Source organism: Apteryx rowi, unplaced genomic scaffold (assembly GCF_003343035.1).
Source record: "Apteryx rowi isolate R43461 unplaced genomic scaffold, aptRow1 scaffold_467, whole genome shotgun sequence".
Classification (NCBI taxonomy): domain Eukaryota; kingdom Metazoa; phylum Chordata; class Aves; order Apterygiformes; family Apterygidae; genus Apteryx; species Apteryx rowi.
The window spans coordinates 119,731-139,518 of NW_020450724.1; positions in this window are offsets into that span (position 1 = coordinate 119,731).

Sequence of the window (19,788 nt, forward strand, 5' to 3'; positions counted from 1 at the left end):
ATTATTTTACTTCTAGAAGTTTAATTTCTGAAATGTATAAGTTTGTAAGCTGTAGTGTTTTGAAAGACTGATCATATAGGAGCATAAAAAATGCAGGTCTTTTGTGTAGATAATTACACAATCTGAGATGAATCAAATCAATCAAATGAATTTAGCACCCACCATCACCCAGGCTCCTAGAGCACGTTGGCAGCATCGCAGCTGCCATTAGCAATGGGGAGCTGCAGCTCTGCCGGCCAGGAAAGGCTTGAGGCACTGTCACCTCCTGTCTTGCATCTGTTGAAGAATGAGTTTAACAGTGAGAATGGCAACGAGCTGGTGGGCACAAACGGCTCCCGAGGAACTGGTGTCTCCTGCTCCCCGGGGAATGCAGCAACACCTTCCGCACCACCAGGAACCGCCTGCGAATGTGGAGGCTACACCTCTCCCCATCACCTCAGTTTCGTTAGACCCTAAAATTAAGCACATCATTTAAAGATTGTAACACTTATGTTTGATAGTGGGATAAAGCGTCAAACATCTGCATGCATGGGAAGATTTTATGAAGCCAGACGTTCCCCATTAATTACGCTTGGCCTCTTTTCATGTGATGTCCCAAGGCTCCTTGTGTAAGTGTGAAGGCCTGAGCCTTGGTACATTTCCAGCCATGGCTGTAAATAGAATGAAATTTGATTTGTTTTAGGTCAGTCATCAGTGTGGAGGGGTTCTGGCTTTGGCTACTGAGATCTAAGGTGTTTAACCTGGGGAAATCATTTGTTAAAGATTCAGCTGAAGCGAATCATTTGACTGAACCTAAATGTATATAACATTTCATTTTCATCTTGGTTAAGGTAGAAATATTGTAACACACAGTGGAACACTAGTAATTTGGAGTGTTTGAGCAAAGGGAAAATGCTGGACAGTGCAGAAAATATTAATGCATAAAATGCCTTACTTTTCTCAGATAGGAGTTTCTATGGAACTCCAGCAAAAAGAGCCTTCTAGCAAGTAATGAATGAAGCCAACAAATTTCTGTGGAAATGTATTAGGCTTCTATAGAATTTACTCTTATTTTTAGAATTTCAAAGAGAACTATGCCTTTTTCATATTTGTTTAGCCTGCTAGAATAATCTGTAACATTGGTGTGTATTGTTCTGTACAAAAATCTCTTGGGTGGTTAAAAACCTAGCTGGAAAAGATATTTTCTACTACATTTTGTAGGGATTTCCCATAGATCTGACAGCATTTGTAGAGAATGTTAAGATGCAGTAACCCTGGCCACGACTTTCAGTTCAGGAAAATTTTCTCAATTTCACATACACAAGAAAATGGCAGAGCTGAGACTATAGTTCAGCTGAGTAAACTCTCAGATCTCTTCCTTAGCCACTGGATAGACAAATAACCTATTATTAACAGTATGCTTAAATGTATAATACATAACTATCAATTTGGTAGAAAGCAGAACATGCAAACACGACTGGCAGGCATACCTAAACCGGAAAATTATTTCTTGATAAATGTAGGGCCTGATGGGAAGCCAGTGGGTTAGTCCATTTACTTCAACAAGGTTTCAGCTGTTTCTTAAACGTCTAACCTAAATCTTCTCTATAATATGGAAAGAATAGACAGAATACTCTCTTTCTCTGGTAGATACCTTTTCAGGTATCTACACTTTTTCAAGTGTATTAAAACAGCCCAAATGGGTATGCACTGTATACAGTCTAGAAAGGGGTAATACAGATATCTCTGAAGCTGGCTTTAAAGGTTTTGAAAATTATTGCAAAGATTACTAAAAAATGTTAGTTCAAGGTCGACTTTATGTGTGATTTGTTTGTGCTTTAACAAATCTAAACCTCCTTTGCTCCCTTCCCCCTCCACCAGCAGCAGAGGCCCAGCTGACTGCTAAATTATGATAAATATGAAGCTGTGGTTTGATCTTATTTTACTATACAAACCTTACCTACAGAAAGCCTTCCCTAACTCTGTAAAATCCTTTGTCTCTCCAGCTCATGCAGTACTTTTATTAGGACAGGGAGAGGAAGAGGAACTGTCAGCACATCTCAATGTTTCCTCCAAGATTCCTCCAAGACCAGTGTTTTCTGTACCAGTTTTGGCTGATTCTTTCAGCTTGGCTATCACACTCAAGTGCTTGGTGACACGTCCGAAGCGCCAGTCTTCACACCGGATGTAAATGCAATGGGTGAAAGACATTGAGCTGATGAAAAAGGGAAAGGCGGAGGTGGGAGGCTTGTTTACCAAAGGCTTGTTTACTCAAGCTCTAACATAAATGTCATAAAGTCATTGCCTGCCTGAAATATCCTGTCCAGTATGAAATATATGTTCACTTTGCTGTTCAGATCTTCAAACACAATTCCACAGTGGGCTATCTTGCTGTGTAAGCTTTAAAGCTGAATTTCAATTTGTTTCCCCTAGGGAAACAAAGACCTGACATTGTCAAGACAGAACTTCTTGAAGCACATTAGTACATATCACAATCTCTGTCTCTACCTGGACCTCGATACCTGAGTACTTTGAAGCAATGCCCCTGGGGATGAGGTGCTGACAAGATAAATGAGGAAATATCTAATTGAGAACTGTAATTTTTCTAATATATATTTTACAGTTTCAAAAAATTAGGCATTGAAGAAACCTTGTATATGGTTTTCCTCATTCCTTAAAATTGTTCCTGTTCCCTAAAGTATACTAATACATTGCCTAATTTCATTTTGAAAGAGTAAAGTAATAGGGTTTCCATCAGTTGCTCACATTTTCATTTTTTTGTTTCTACTTATAAACTCTACACACCTGGGATTGCTAAAAGTTTCCCCTCGCTCCACTGCAGTGTTTATAAATGACTATCTTGTCCTCCTAATTATTGTTTTGGAGAAGAAAATACATGTCTGGGACCAATACAGTAATTATTCATAGCACTCCAGTTAAACAGCTTCAGTGGTGCTGTTCCTCTGGGTAGAAGTTTACGAGAGTGTCTTTTAACTTTTCTCTTGAATAAGGTTTCCTTTACTTTTTGATGTACATATTAATTCTTTCCATTTATCAGCCTCATCCTGATATTGTAGTCTACCTTCATGCAAATAATTAACTTAAAGAGTAGTTTTTCTGCTGCTAATAGTGAAGGATATAGTATACAAGTACTAATAAAAATGTGCAACTACATAGCAATCTATCCCTTATATATAAACTCTCTCTTGTTTATAAAATGTTTGTTAAGTTTAATGTTGCTGTGAGAAGTGATAGTGCTGAATACCGTTTACATTTTATATATCAGATATTTTTATTTATTCAACTGCACCCATTGCCCCAAAGCATTAATTAATGAAAATCATTTCCATTACACTCTACCAGTAATTTCTTAAAAGCTGCACTATAACATGCTTTAAAGAAATATGTGTTTTTCATGGTTCAATTATTGCCATGGCAAATATCCAGACTGGTGAATAAAGACAATAAAATACCCTATAAGAAGTTAGAGGCCCCTGAACACTTTTATTATACTGTACACACTGGAATCAGTGAAAGAGTTTTTAGGTACTATAGTCTGGGAAACCATCTGGTTTGTTCTATTTTGAACAAAGAAAGCCATTTTTATATTCGTACTTTCCCCCTTATTGGAGGGGAGCACTTAAGCTGCTGTAGCTAAGATTGTGTCAGCACTTCCTTTATTAAACCCATTATAAGAACCAAGAGAGAGATTGGAGAGTCGTCAAGTGTCTACAGGTGGGCGAGAAGGAGGCGTGAGATCAGAGCAGCCAGGGGACCTTCTCGCTGGACCAGCTGCGCACATTAGCCCTCCTGAACTTCAGAAACTGGAGTGACTTTATCAGAGGATCCATAAATGAATTTAACAAATGTAATTAAAATATTCAGTTAGCACTTGATACAGAGATCATCGCAAGGAGCAGGAGTCTCTCTATTGGCGCCAGCTGGTAACCGATCACGGTTTAGTAACTAGTTCACTTCCCCGGCAGAGATCACCTCACGCAGGGGAAATCATTCAGCCAGCGTTGCTGGGCTGGGTTTTGTGACAGATGTGTGAGGCAAGGGAAGGGGCTGTCTGCGAAACATCTGCTGAGAGCCTCTCCTGGAGAGATTCACAGCCCCGGGCTCCCTCCTCCGCCTGCACCGCGACTTGGCGGCAGCAAGGCAGGTCTTGGGGCCCCGCAGCCCCCGGCCCTGCCGCTGCACGAGCCCCCCAGCGCGGCGGCACGGCCTCGCCTCGCCTCGCCGCCCGGCCTGTTCACGGGCCGTACCGCCTGCGTCACAGGCCTGGCCGCTGCCCCTTGACCACTACCGATACCTGGCGGCACCGTACAAAGGAGCGTAGGACAAAGAGCACACCGACGGCATTTCGAAATTCTGGAGAGAAATATTCCAAGCCTGATATTTAAAGGAAAAAAGTTGCAGAAAGCGTTGAGGGTTTTTTTTTGTTCCACTTCAGAATGGAATAAATTTGGAAATGTTATTATTTCCTGTGGGAATTTCTATTCTCATGAAGTAGGTATCACTTTGATTAGTTCTAACTTTTGTTTCCTTAGTAGAGCTCTTAAATATACTTCATGTTCAACACATTTTGCAGGCAGATAAAATTAGTGCTTAGWGTTTAACGCTGGCAAACCACTCACCTTCCTTTGAAAATTCCTATTTTGTTTTTCACAATGGCAGAAAGTCCTACAATACATTATATTTTCATTTTTAAAAATGCAAGATTGACTCTAATGTAAAGTCATAGGCCTGAAGGTCTCTTTTACATGGGACCATCAGCCCTTGTGGCAACCATTTAGAATAGGCCTACGGCAGAGACTGTGGAGGGGAACAGGGCAGAAGATTTCCAGGGATGTTGGGTAGAGGAAATGTTGTTTTTTTAAAAATTTCATGAAACCCTCAGACATTATTACTGATGTGCAAAGTACTGAATGTAATAAGGGGCTTTTCTGCACACTACACAACTCATAGTATTTGAAGGGATTGATGAGGGKTTTTTTTTAAGTCTTGTTAATTGTTAAGTCTTGATGACATAAATAGTGTAGACAGCTGGCCTCCTGAACATCTACGCAAGGGAGTTTAAGAAAGTACTTCTACAGCTGGAGTTTCCACCACCATAAATGGATTCTCTGTAGGGGCTTCTGCACAACTCCTGGGCCAAATCAGCTGGATCARCTTGAATTGCTGCCAAAGATGATTTAAAGTAACTAATCACTTTTATGGTGAAAGGGGATTTGGACCAGCAGTTTTCAGTGCAATTGTCTGTCAGAATTGCTGCAGTTTACTTAATAAATAAAAACCTCATGTGCTTACGCTCTAGAAGCAGTTTATATTGATCAAGTCAGCAAGGAATCTAGGCCAGGCTAATTCATGTGTATTTTTGAACAACCTTCTGTGTCCACACGAGGACTGCACGTTTAACTAATTAGATTAAAATCTTTCTGTGCTTTCAGGCAGACAAAGCATTGCTGTGGCAGAGCTCTCCCATACTATGCATTTTCATATTACCCCCCCCCCGTTCCATTTCAGAGAATTTTCTTGAAAAATTGGAGGAATCACTGGTCAAAATAACCTTACATACTAACTTGAATGAAAGTGCTCCAAATTCATATTTCTGCAGTCCATATAAGGCCAGGAACTTGAAACTGCCATTTTTTTGAGAGCCATGGGAGTGCCCTCACTTTTAAGGTTTTCTTTCAGTTTCAGTAGATTGCATCTTGCAACAGAAAAAAGCTTTTCCAATAAAAGTTTCAAGGAAATACATTTTTTGGTGCTGTGAAAAAAGTTCCTGATCAGATCTTGCATCTTACAATAAGATATATTTATATCTGTGCTGCATTTTCTCCCTTATTTTTTCTTCTATATATAATTTTAATATGCATTGAAATATACAGATGTTTTCAAGCACCAAAAAGTTTTCCTTTTTAATGTAGAATGACTAGTTTGAGAGACCCCAATTCTACTTTCAGACATTTAGTCCCCTAATTTCTGTTTGTGCAGACCCTGAATCTGGCAATAGACTCTCTCCAAGTTCCCATACAGATTATTCTCCTTCTAGGCTTTGCATAGGGCTGGTGGATATCAAACCATATACTAATCACAGACAGCGTGCTGCTCTATGTGGAATTTGCCACAGCAGCTGCACATACTTACTTGAGCAAAGCCTTGAGATATGACCAACTCTGTCATGTCTCCATTCAAACCTTTCCTCTTTAAAGGTTTCTAGAGTAGGAAAACTTTCCTAAAAGGAAAATAATGAGGAACACAGGAAGAAACAACACAACAAAGGGTAGACACAGGAGTTACTGAAATGGAGATTAGTAGGCAAAGCTTCACATGGATTGATGAGCTCGATTCACCATATTCTGGCAATGTTAATGGATCTGTAATTCAGTGCTTCTCTGTTTGCTCATGAGCTGGGAAAACTGTGGCACAGCCCAGTCCCCAAGCAGATCTGTGACATGGGGGGGGGGGGGGGGGGGGGGGGGACTTCTGTTCAGTGGGGAATGGCTTAGGCAAAACCTTGCACATTAACCTTGTGCTTCTTTCCACCCATCAGTGTTACCCTGGAGGAATAAGTTGTGTGATTTACATTTTGCATATATTGAGCTTGGAGATAACTAGTACCATTTGCTTCAGCTATAGGCATTGTAATCAAAGGCATGCTTCTGCACTGATAAATCACTCTGAAATATTATGATCTGTTTATCTGCATACTGGAAGAAAATTCATTCTAGTCTGATCTTGCCAGGTTAGATTTTGAACAGTTAAGTCACTCACATGTATGGAAATAACTTACAGATGGCTAGCATGGAAGTTCAGCTTAATCCTCACATTTCTCTAGCTTTTATGAAACCTATTTTCAGACATGGGAATATTTTATTTTATTGCATTTACTCATCCTGATTTCTCCTGTGACCAAAGAATTCTTCCCTCAGCTGCTTTCTTCTTAATTGTAAGCGAGCAATTATTTCAGGATGTGTTACTTTYGTTAACACACACTATTCCCAGAACAAGAGAAACATTAAGAAAGACAGGGTGTGCCTAGGATGTTTCCAAAACTCTATTGTCAGTATTTTTATCTTTTTTTCACGCTGCAGTTTCTTTTACGGTATTAGTCTTAGCAGGGTGGTTGCAATGTGATTTTCACAAATGAGATTTTCCTTTCCCAATTATGTTGTACTCTATTTATGGTTGTTCCACTAAAATTTAACTTCTAATGTTGTTTTTGTAGGCTTGACAATTCCCTCATCTTTCTGTTTCTCATGAAAAATGCAGAAATTCAGCTGCAGCTCTTTATAGTGTCCATTAAATTCTTTAAGAGGTTCTTGTGAAGTCTTAGAAAGATACTCACTAATGAGGTATGATTGCCATATCTTGGCTGAGTACTTAAAAAAACACTGACCTGTTCATTATAAAATCTAATTTGGAAAGATGTGGCATTTATATCTTATTTAGAAAACTCATAATGCAACCAAAGAAAAAAAAAATCATGCATAAACCTAATATAGCACTGGTAAATAGTTTGTGAATGAGGATTCCATGGAAGGAAGAAGTTGTTTATAAAAACTGCAAAATCTGCTATGCTCACTCAGATATTTTTGGTCTCACAAAATTTGTGCAAAGTCATGCTATTCAGGAAGCTTCAATTAAGTAATTTATTTATGCAAATGATGAATGTAGTAAGTTAATTARAACAGCAATGGGTGTTTGTTAGAGATTCCAAGTTTGGCAGGCTAATCATTCCACTCTGGCATGCTGCATGCCATTTGTCCCTTAGGCTTCCCATAAAAATGAGTCAAAACTCCTCATAAAAATGACAAATTGCTTCAAACTCAGGAGCTATGTCCTGAATATGTTCTAAATAGGATTTGGTGTTTTGGGGGAGAAAGGATTTGTAATCAGATGCTGAGACCCAAGAGAGAGAGCACTAAGGCAGACAGAGGAAAAGATGAAATGAATATATATGAAACATCCAAAAAGCATTTTCAAGTAGAGTGTGATTCAGAATTCAAATTTTCCTATATATGCACACAAAACCCAGACTCATGGTTTTTAATATCATACTGAATCTATTGACACCCTCACAAAAAGGGCAARGTAAATGTTTAACTGAAAAGGAAAAAAAAAAAAACTCTATGTGTTTACCTGGCATTTCATTGCTTTCCRTTTCGGGAAGGAGATGATCCTAGATAAGGCTGGTAAAGAAAGTAAATCTGTCTGGTACTCCAACCACAGAACACCAATACTAATCTGTGTTTAAACATATTTGAGCTTTCAGCTTCAAAGACTGACTACCAATCCACTGTGTATGGTACAGTTTTTCTCCTTTTTGTCATGCAGTGAATAAAATAGAATCAGTTACATGTAGTAACTGGCACTTTAATTCAATGTCACTCATTTTATTATTCCACAAATAGTCAGTTGTTCCTTTTGATTATTATTTATGCATTGGCTTACTCAAAGTCTGAAGATGTTGACTGTCCAGATTTTTTATTCCATAGTTCTGTTAGTTCTATCCTTCTTTTCTGATTCAGTAAAATCACTGCTTATGGTACAGCATTTGCTGACTAAATTTTTCATTTTTATTGTTTTCTGTTATACTTCATAGATGAAAGAAATTCTATTTAATTGCTCAATTTTGGCATACAATGTTATGGACTGAGAACCCAGCACTTCACACTGTCCTTCTAATAACTTTGGCAGCATTGTCTGAAATAGCAAAATCATAGTTCAGAGATTTGGGACTGAGCCACAATCCACATGGCACAGTAGCTGGAAAGTCAGGTTTGCCCATTTTCTGTGGGTATGTTTGTGTGTGTGTGTGTGTGTGTGTGCACACGCGCACGTGTGTGGTCTATTTCAAAATCATTAATTGCTCCTGATGACATGTGGCATAGCAATGGGAAAGGCACAGAACAGCCAGCATGAAATGTTGTCCAACTTTTTTGACTGACGAGTTACAGCATCTGAGTGCTGATCCACAAAGCTGCAAGGATGTTACAGTCAATTTACTGTGTTTTCATTGCATCATCCGTAACTTTAATGGAAAAGGTATGATTTCTTTTTCTGAAATATATTTAATGTTTATAACTGCTTGGAAAGAACCTCATAGAAGCATATGTGTGGAGGAGTAGTGTAATATTTAGTGTAATATTTTTATTTAATTAATATTTAGTAATATTTTCTTGTTCCAGCACTCTCTCTTTTATTTTAGAAGAACCCTCACAATTAGATCTTACTTGCTAGTAATGTATAAACTCATCATTGAATCACACTGATGACTGCTTTGCAGATCTGATAAGGTAATGGTTAAATGTCTTGCATTATGGTGTGGATTTTTTGAGAGAGTTATTACACTCCTCTTTGCTGCAACAGGCCTATTTCCTCATGGCTGTCAGCATTTAGGTTGGGAAATATGTTTTAGTCCTTCCTTTTTTTCTCTAGSTTTTCAGTTTAAACTCATCTGCTAAATGAGAACAACATCACCCTTCGTTCTCCCTTCTTGCAATTTTTCCTATTAACACTTACTTGTTTTAATGTCAAGAGATACTAAAGATTTTCTGTTTATTACTGGTGAAATGGCTAGTCATCAGCTCATCCCAGGGGAAGAATCACATATCCAAGTGGAAGGAAACTATCACCTTTTAAAAGCAACCGATGATTGAAATTTTGATGAAATGTAGTAATGAAGGTGAGGATTACACCTACAATGACCTTCCTGAGAAATTTTGAGACTCCATATAAATCTCCTAATCCCRCCGACAGTTCCTCTTTTACAACTACTATACGTTCTTATGTCACCTTCTCCTGTAACATTGTCTCTGCTCTTGAAAAGTCTGTGTGATAGCTTAAGAAAAAGAACGAACCTTGTTGGCGTGCAGTATTTTCTCTAGCTGACAGTGAGTACTGGCACAGAGAAATTCTGCAAGAAGTATTCCTTCCTGGACAGTACCCCACTGGCAAGTGACAGCAGAGCTGCAGCGCAGGTGATCAAATAACCATCTAACTTAAGGTATTCTGATGAAGAGAAGTCTAGAAGCTTTGGATCCACAGAAGTGGCCGTGGCCAATTTCTCTTTTGTGATTTTTCCTTTTTTCATTATTTTTGACATTTCAGAGATGAGGCTTTGTTATATACCACAAGCCTATGGCAGTGGACCAGGGAGAGAAGAATTCACTAAGATATAGAACACACAGCCTGAGAAAATGTGTGAAAAATTGAAATGACAAGGGTGGGTTGATAGCTTGTTGTTATTGAGCTAYACTACCTTGGTTGGAGCAGTAGGTAGTTGGAGACACAGCAAAATAAAATATGTGCTGACTATGTCTAGAGAGAAAATGCTGAAATATTTAAACCTCCCAAATCAGGGCTTATAATAGATAGATAGACCAATTCAGCTCTAAATAGGAGTGCTACAGATAAAGTGTGATATATAGTTGATGAAGCATCACTTTCAACATGTTATACTGGGCCTGTATACTTCAGTAAATAAAATAAAATGTCAAAAGGAAGTCCATGCAAATACTAAATAAAATACAGGAATGCATAAACAAATACAATCATGTACAAGAAAACAATGGGAAGAGGAAACCAAAATTATTAGGAATAAGAAAATAATGTTTGAAAGTAAAGGCCTTAATTCTGACCTCATTTAATCTGATTTATTTTCTGCAAATGTTAAACAATCTCATACGAATTATTTCCAGTTACCTAAGGTACTCCTTCTCTTACATTGATTGTTCTTCCCATCATCTAAAGAATTAAGAGGGTTATATCTTGGCATTTACTCATCAATTCAAATAGGGTTTGTTAACCTGTCCTTTAAAAACTTGGGTAAGGAATGTACTTTTAGACCAATATAATTTTCTGTGTCTCACATAATCAGCCTGTTGTACAAGCCTCATCACAAGAGGTGGTGATAGGGCCATAATTCCCCCCCTTTTTTTTCACCCTTTTCATCACACTCCAGATATTAATAAAATCCCAACTGTGCTCTGAACCATTTATTTTCTTCTATGAGCACAGGTCCTACAATTAGAAATGACCCTTGTAAAGAAGGTTTCATTTGATGAGTGGGAAAAAGGCAAATTACAGTTCAAGTTACATCAATTGATTCTTAGGTATAATGAAATAAATTCAATCTAACTTCTACCAAGTTCCTCTAACAGTCTTATTCTTCCCATCACACTATCCACAAGGAATATGCCACATCAAAATGCCATACTGTCTGAAACAGCCATTTTCTAGCCTGCCAAACCCTGCACTTACATTTGCAAATTAATTTCACTGGACATCAAGTCATTATAAAATAATCTTACGGCATATATGTCATTACAATGTGTTGTTCATAGATTGGGGTTCATTAGACTCTGTGATCCAAATTAAAAATCTCATCTTTTATTCTTAAATGCATATTTTGGATTTGGCACAATATTGTGTAGTGCAGAAACATAATAAATATTTAATTGGATAACCATTTTGAACACTATAAGAATTGCACTGATTTTCCTCTGCAAAACAAAATAATCCAACACAGTGTAACTATTTTTTAAGTATACTAGAGAAAAAGTTCCAGGTCTTCTATGTAAATATTCTCCCCCAAAGTCAGCAGATTTACTTTCCTGAAAAAGGTATAGAGAATTTGCACATAAAAGACAATTTATGATATAAAATAGTTAATTTTTCTAACCATTCAGTTAACATGACTAAAATAGAGTAATATTTGTTTCGAGTCTCTACAGCCTAGTTCTGAAAATGTCTGATCTTATCTTACAGGCATTATGCATATAACTTGTTAGTAATAGGAATACTGTCCCATTTGCTTGTGCTGGTGACTTAAAAACCACTTCTCTGGGCTGTCAGATGAACATAAGACTTGCAAATATGAATTTAAAAATAAAATGAAAAGATTTTAGATATTGGATTTCAGTTTGGTCATTTAAGAGAGCAATCTCTCAATTGAAGCGGAGAACAGGGCCTCTGTCAGCTGTGAATAAAATAACAAACAAACAAAAAAAACCCATAAACCTCAGCTTTTGAAACTTCTAAATTTAATAAAAATCTGCTGGCATTGAGAAATTCAAGTATATTTGCTGAGGCCTTATATGCTCTGTTAGTCGAGCACACAGAAAGAAACAGGCAAAATCTTCTCAATAGGAACTCAGTCAGCACAGCATAAAAGAAAGTTCTGGATAAATACAGCATGCCCGGCGTGCCTATTCTACATGAGCGCATACATTTACATACACAAATATTTCCTAAAAGGCTCCTCAACTTTTTATTTATTTACAGCTAATATTTGGCCCTCTTCAGAAGCAACTTTCTCTTCCAAAATCCGTTCTGACTGTAAAAATAAGGATTAATATTCCACTATATTAGCACAGCTATGACCATTAGTAAGCCAAATATATAAGGTACAGGTCCTTTTTTTTTTTTTTTTTGCTATCAAAAAAAAAAAGAGTTAATCCACCAAACACTATTTCTCTGCAATATACTCGGTGAAGCTCTAAAGAAGCACTTTTACTCAGACAAAAGAATTGTTAAATAACTATTTCTATTACCAAAGAGAGAGTCCTGGGAGAATACTGCTGAGTACTGAAACTTGTTTCGCATGACAAATATCACAAACAGTACAGAGATCTCTTAATGATGCAGTCCCATTGTTGGCGCTGTCCGGGGAAAAAAAAAGAAGACAGAGTAATAGTAACCTGATCCTTTTGAAACTATGCAGATTGCATACATTGATTAGTAAGTATGAGCAGTAATTCCTGAAAATGAGCATTGTGTTTCTCCGGCTTCCTGACTGTCTGCTGCTATCTGATGCAGAAAAAAGGAAAGCCCAACAATACTCTTTACAGTGGAAATAAATTCTCTGTATTCAGCAAATAAAAGTGGCCACAGCAGGTTTGCCCAGTCCGGCGTGGCGTGCCAGCTCGGTTGCCCTGTGCAATATGCTGCTGCTTTGCCTCTGCAACACTTCATCTGCTCCACAACTCGCCTTACTGACTGCCACCCGCGGCACTGGAGGAAGATGGTTATCACACCATCAGATTAGTGCCAATATCTACCTGCCATCACTTCTGTTTTGCATGTTGCTAAAACCACGGTGGACCAAAGAGAATAATGTCCACTTGTTAGAGGTTAATACACCTGACATGATGATAATTATTATAATATGTTCTCATCAGATTAGCATTAGCATATTAGTTGTATTAAATAGACCTATTGAGATCAATATGAAAATCTTAATGAACATTATATAGCTGCCACATTCCATTGTAGTACAGTGTAAGAATTAATCTGTTCTTAGTAATACAAAGATAGATTGTCTTTGTTCCTACGATAGCAAGGCTGAACCTAAATTAGGTTGTTTTGGGCCATATGGTTTCCAGTATTGTAAATTTTTAAGAAAAGACTAGAAAGATTAATCAATCTGTCAATATTGATACATTTATGGTCGATCTTGCCTAGGAGAGGGAAAGGAGACTTACTGAGATCCCTTCCAGTTCGCATTTTTTATGATTCTAGGGCAGTTGTCAAATTATTTAGTTTCCTGGTAGTTTGTTTGAAACACAGCACTGAAAAATATTATGAAGCCGTGACAGGAGAGTGCATAAACAAAGAATCCAAAGAGACTAAGGAGCACAGAGCTCAGTTTCACAAATGTTTTCTCACACCAAAGCCCTACTGATTTTTAGTACATCTTGAGAAATTGAAAATAAGGCTCCTAAGTCATTTACATGTTCATGTGACTTAGGCACTTTGAAAACTAAAAAGCCTTGAAATCAAACCTTGACATTCTTGAGCCAAACTCCCCAAGGGAAAATGCGATTCAGTTATTTGGTTCTAGAAAAAACACATCTCATGTGACTACTCCCAGGACATAGGACAGAGCAGAACTGTGGTGGGGACACCCAGCGGTCGGGGGCAGAGGACTCCTCCCCAGCAGAAACCAGCTTTATCCACAACCTTGCACCAGTCCTACACCAGAAGCAAGAACAGAAGAAAGTCATTTCCCCTATATTCAAATAAAAAGCATGTATAAATCCTTGCAGGGTTTCTCCTGCCTGTGTAGGTAATGGAAGCACAGGAGGGCAAAAAGACCCAACATACTTCTCTCCATATAACCCAGCCTCAATAGCTAAGCGGAACATGACCCAAAGTCAGTAAATCCAAGTAAGCCTTTCTCATTTGTCAAAGGAAGATAATCTTTCTTGAAATTGTGAACTTTTTCTAAAGTCTTCTCTGTTTTAAATCCTACACCCTAAAAAGCAGTTGTCTCTTAATATAAATTGTGTTCTTAGTGCATAAACAGTATTGCTCAATACTGAAGTATTTTTAAAACGTGATTTAAGAAACAATCCAAACTACAGTGGCACATAATTCATCACAACTTTCCAAAGCAGTCTAGCAGTCCCCCATGGGGAGGGGTGCTTCGTGCAATAGAATTTCTTCACTTTTTAGAAAGATTTTTTTCTATGTCTTTTTCCTTATTTCTGTACTGTAAGACCTGACATCTGTCCCCATTGCTCTCTCTTTTAACATTACAGTTTTGCAGGTAGCCACAGGGAAATTCCATTCAAGTTGGTGCCCCTTTATGCACAGTTCAAGTTACATGATATGTAGAGGCTACATATTTTCTTTCTATATTTCCATTGTTGAAATAATAAAAAAAAGAGGTTCTGCCTGAAGTATATTTTTTCCATTCTGATTAACAGAGAACCAGTATATTGTCTATAGCATGTGACACAGCTTCAGCTTTGATCACCATTGCTTTGCAACATCAGGATATTACATTTTCATGTAGAACCTGAATGGCAATTTGCCTGGAATATTTAAAACAACATAATAAGGATGCTGTGCAAACCTTCACAAAGAATGACCTTTCAAATAATTGATCTTCATTTTCTTTTTCATTTAATTTTTGAAATCAGTATAACAATCTCTAATGGCTACCTGAATTAAATTCAGCCTCCAAAACATTATGAATATTTAGTTTTCTATAATATGGTATGCTTAGCAATCCCATTTCTTAGCTTTTCTGACAGTGCAATAGTTTAAAAAAARAGAGGAATTTTGTATAAATATCTCAGTGAATTGATCAGCCTTAAATGTATGGAGACAAATGTTTAGCGAAGTGAAGTCTCTGCTATTTCCTTTTTTCACATGAGCCTATATTTTCCTCTCTTAACATTCCCCCTTCTGCAGCTGTGTCCGTGGGCAATGCTTCCCTGGGACATACACGTGCTACCAAGAAATGACATTGTCCACTGCTGTAAACTCGCCTAGCTCCATTGATTTTAGTAGCACAGGGCTGATTTATGCCATCTGATGAGCTGACCCTTAGATCCTTACCCTTTTTCACTGCTGCATGCCAGATCATTTTTCTTTTCCTTGTTGTTTTTTGACAGTACAGACTGACTGACTTAATAGAAAAATAAGAACTAATTGCTTCGGTTTCATGCCCGAGGAATCTTTGATATGAGAACATTTTTATTAAAGGAGTTGAACAAGTTTAGCACATTCCAGAACTCTTTCTTCTATTAGTAGCTCATATTACCAAAATTATAGTCGTTCTCCCCACTTTAGAACGCAAGCGTTTAATTACTATTTTACCTGGAAAATGAAAAAGTTGAACATCCTCTAATGGTTATTTGTTAATGTTGACAAGATTGGTAGAAAGGTAAGTCCCAGTAAGGTTTTTTTTCTTCCAGATAGCAGACCACAATACAGACAGTGAGGTGGACTGACTTCTTAAGGTCTTCTCTAACTTTTCTCTTCGTTCGTATACCTGTTCTCCTGTTCTGTCACCCAATGATTTACACAGGATAGATGAACAAGCAATGACTCTAAGCCAGCTGATATTCAGATTGGGCCCCTGCACAAGTATATTAGATTTGTGAATCAAAATGTAAACACCACAACTGTTTTACTGGGTCACAATGAATATGGATAAATCAGAACAGAGGTCCTCAGTCCAGGCTAGATTAAATATTGTGATCAATTCATTCTATCAGAAGGAAAAGGATATTAGTTTTATTACATGTAAAGAAGTTGTCTCTTGTATTTATGTCTATTATTTATCTTTTGTGGAAACAAGATAGGGATTTTGTCCTTAATGAAGACACACAGTAACAATGCACAGGCATGAAATTTTTTATGGCCACTGAAAGTCATACAGAAAAAGACAGAAGTCTTTAGATGTAAGTGTTCATTATTAAAAACCACTGGGAGCTTAGCAAGAAGACAAACATATCTTATTTAATGGTCCTTCAGGAGCCAACTTATTCATATTAAGATTACATAAATCTCTCTTCTGGCTCTCTTACCTGATTCATTGGCACCCTGACTGTTACACAACGGCTATCCTTTTCTCATCAGCATCTCAGAAGATGCCACAAATTSTCCAGGTAATTTGTCTTAGATCTGTAATTGATTTGGAACTCATCCCATTTAAAAATTAAAGGACAATGAACTCAATTTTTTCTCATGACTTAATAGAATGCAGTTTTCAAAGGTTGTGTTTATGCCTTTTTGACCAGACAAATTAGCCATTATATCTCCTTAAACAATTCATTAGTTACTAATGGCTGCAGTGACATCTGCTGATGACAGTGAAGCTGATCAAGTAATGCTTTCACTGCTGCTAAATTCATCCACTCATAAATTCCAGGGTTTGCAAAGAGCGTAAAGGAGTTGGCAGAGATTTACTCTGAAACAATTATTTATACATCCAAAGTTCAAAACCTCTAACTGTTCCACCATAACTGCAATCCAAGAGTGCACATACATGCAAGCTCTATGGCCAGAAGCGAAAGGGGAAAGCTGTAGAGAGCTTAATTTGCATTGGCTGCTTACCTCTATATACTCCATTGATATATGAGAAGTTACTATTGCCATGAAAATATTTGGATGTTGAGAGCCCAGGAAGGAGATCTATGTGGATCCCAGGGAGCCCAGAAGAGGGGACAGAGCCGGCTGATTCTGCTCAAGCATTGTAAATCACCCGAAAGTCTTGGCTCCCTCTTGTAATGGCTCTGTCACTGACACTAACCCTATCTATGCAGCTGTTTGAGATCTCTCCTATGCTGGGATTTGCCTGCACATGCAATCCCCTAAAGCACATCTTAGCCCTAGATGAGACACTGCCTAATTCCCTAAGACGTGACCAGTCCTAAGCCTTCCCCCTGGAGCACCAAGCAACSTCCTCTGCACTCAGGCCTCATGCCATCACCTTCTGCCCCCTGAACTGAGCCTGGGAAATTGCTAGTTGTGAGGGGCCAAAAACAAGCTGGGCAGAGAGCTAGTGATGAAACCCTGTGGAGCAGAGGGGACGCTGCTCTGACCCCATTTAACTAACTAACAGAGACAGCAGTACCACTGGGGGCATTGTAATGAGCCAGTCAAGGTGTACGCAGCCCTACCATTATAGCTCTGGGCTCTACTGTACTTCTAGGGCAGAAACCACAAGCAGATTTAGGTAGTAATGCCTCCTTACAGGATTCTTGCAAGCTGTTGCCTTGCCCCTGGTGAAAGATCTACTAAGACACAGTGAATTTATACTGCTTCTTAGAGCTCCAAGCTGTGGTACCAACTTGTTCATACTTGCAGAATCTTCTGCTAGCAATGGAAAAACAGGCTACTGGAAAAAATATTGGAAGGTGAGGGAAAATATTTTGTAAATATACATTTGCATGTAAAAGCAATACATACATTCTGTTGCTCTGTTCCCCAAGTTTATAACCATTCCCTCTCCACTAATAAAGCATTTTTTTTTTATTTTCACATATCCTCAGAGTACTCGAGAGTATAGAACTTCTGACTGTTAAGGGTACCGAGGGAGAGTATGTTTAGTTTCCTTATGTTTCTGGGTGGCAGTTCAAGCTGGTTAAGTTATGTTTCAAGAGAGAATTTAGCCATATTGAAACCAGCCCTTTTGCTGCTATTAACCAGCTGGCAGAAGGGCTACAGCTAGATCCCAGAGCCATGCAGATATTTTCTGAGTATCCTGAGAGGGTAACACATAACTTACCATGTCCAACAAATGGACCAAATTTAGCTGTTAGGTACATCTAAGCAAACCCACTGATCCTGGATCTTATTTATCCTGGAATTACTTTATCCCTATCTGTAAAATACATTAATATGCCCTTAACATGTTGGAGGGATAAAGGGGCTTCAGTGCTCCCTGTGAATAAGGAGACTGCAAATTTTCAAGGAGACAGTAATTCAGAATATGCTATGGGAACTTTTTATTGCAGCAACTTTTTTATTTATGTGAACAATTTAGTCTGAGTGCCTAAGTCCAAGATTTTGCTCACACGCAAATATGGGTGGCAACTGAGTGTAGTTACAGGCCCAGATCCTATCATTTGTCCTGCACAAGCAGAACATAATGCTTGCATTCTTCAGTTTGGCAAATCTCACTTCTTCTCTGCTATAAATCGTGCCTCATGCCAAAGTGTCTGTGACCTGAGTGCTTTGGCTCTCCTCATACAGTCATTCACACTTCCAACTATTTATGATTTTTCAATCTTTTTACTGAAATGTTAAAACAATATTTCAATAGAATCTTATTAAAATTGTTGTATTGAAATAAAAAAATGGCAGTGATCAAGTCCAAAATCTATATTAAGAAAAACCTAGATGAAACATCTTGATAAAACGCTGCTTTATCATTTCCAAGAATTGATTTTTTTTTCCCCCTTGAAAATATTTTTAAAAAAACGTCATTTGTTTTCAGGATACAAATTCATGAACTTTCTGGAATTTTCAATATTTCTAAACTCTTTTTTAACTTGTGCGAATTTTTGTGAACAAGTTCCTATCCAGCTGAATTACAAAGTATTCACAGGGTAATTCTACTCAGGAAATGATGGAAAACATAGTAAGTGACCTCAGAGAATCACTCAGCATACTGAATTTCCTCTTGATGTAGCACAGAGTAATTAGATTTTTAGAAGGAGAAGGAAAATATCTATTACCTGTTCATGCCTCTAATGGTCACATCCACAAGCCGATGCATTTAAACAGTTCCTAGTGATTTAATAATTGCCATTCTCTTACAAAAATAGCAATTTTCTCATACCCCTATGATACGGAAGTAGTTTTCAAGTGTAAATGTCTGCACCTGCAATTATTCATATTCAGTGACTTGAATTTTTATAAAAGGTTTTTCTGGCATATCATTTTAACTCAGTTTGTAATCCTACTTGGTAATTTAAAAATTGAATGAATGTTTCTAGAGGCCTTCTTAAGACTCCATTTATAACATGGGAACCACAATAAGACTGATTTCCCAGCCCACTGAATTTAGTAGGAGACCTTTTCTTTCTCTTATGACCTAAACTCTAAGTCCACAATGCTGAATTAGCCTTTCTTCATGAAAACAGCTCTTGTACAGAGGTAGCCTTCACAAAGGGGGTAGTGCCACAAATCCCTGTGGCAACCTACTACACGCAATGTGGCGTTTCCAAACTAACACTTCTTTGAGCCGCCACCTTTGAAGTTGACCACAACTAAAACAATGCCAAATGACTTAGTTCCACTACAGCCAATTCCTTTGTTTCTTTTCCAGTTCTGACAAAGAGAAACTACATTATTCTGTTTGCAGCTCAAATACAGGCATGGGGACAAATCTTTAATTGCAGACACAGCTATTGCATTGCTCATAAAACATTTTTTCCACAGAAATCTCTGTGCATGTGGGATTTTAGTATGGCCACATAATGTACTTGACTTACATAAAGAGGAAGAAAAAAGTCAGCATTTTTTATATGTGGGTGAGAGTGGCAGAAAATCAGCTGT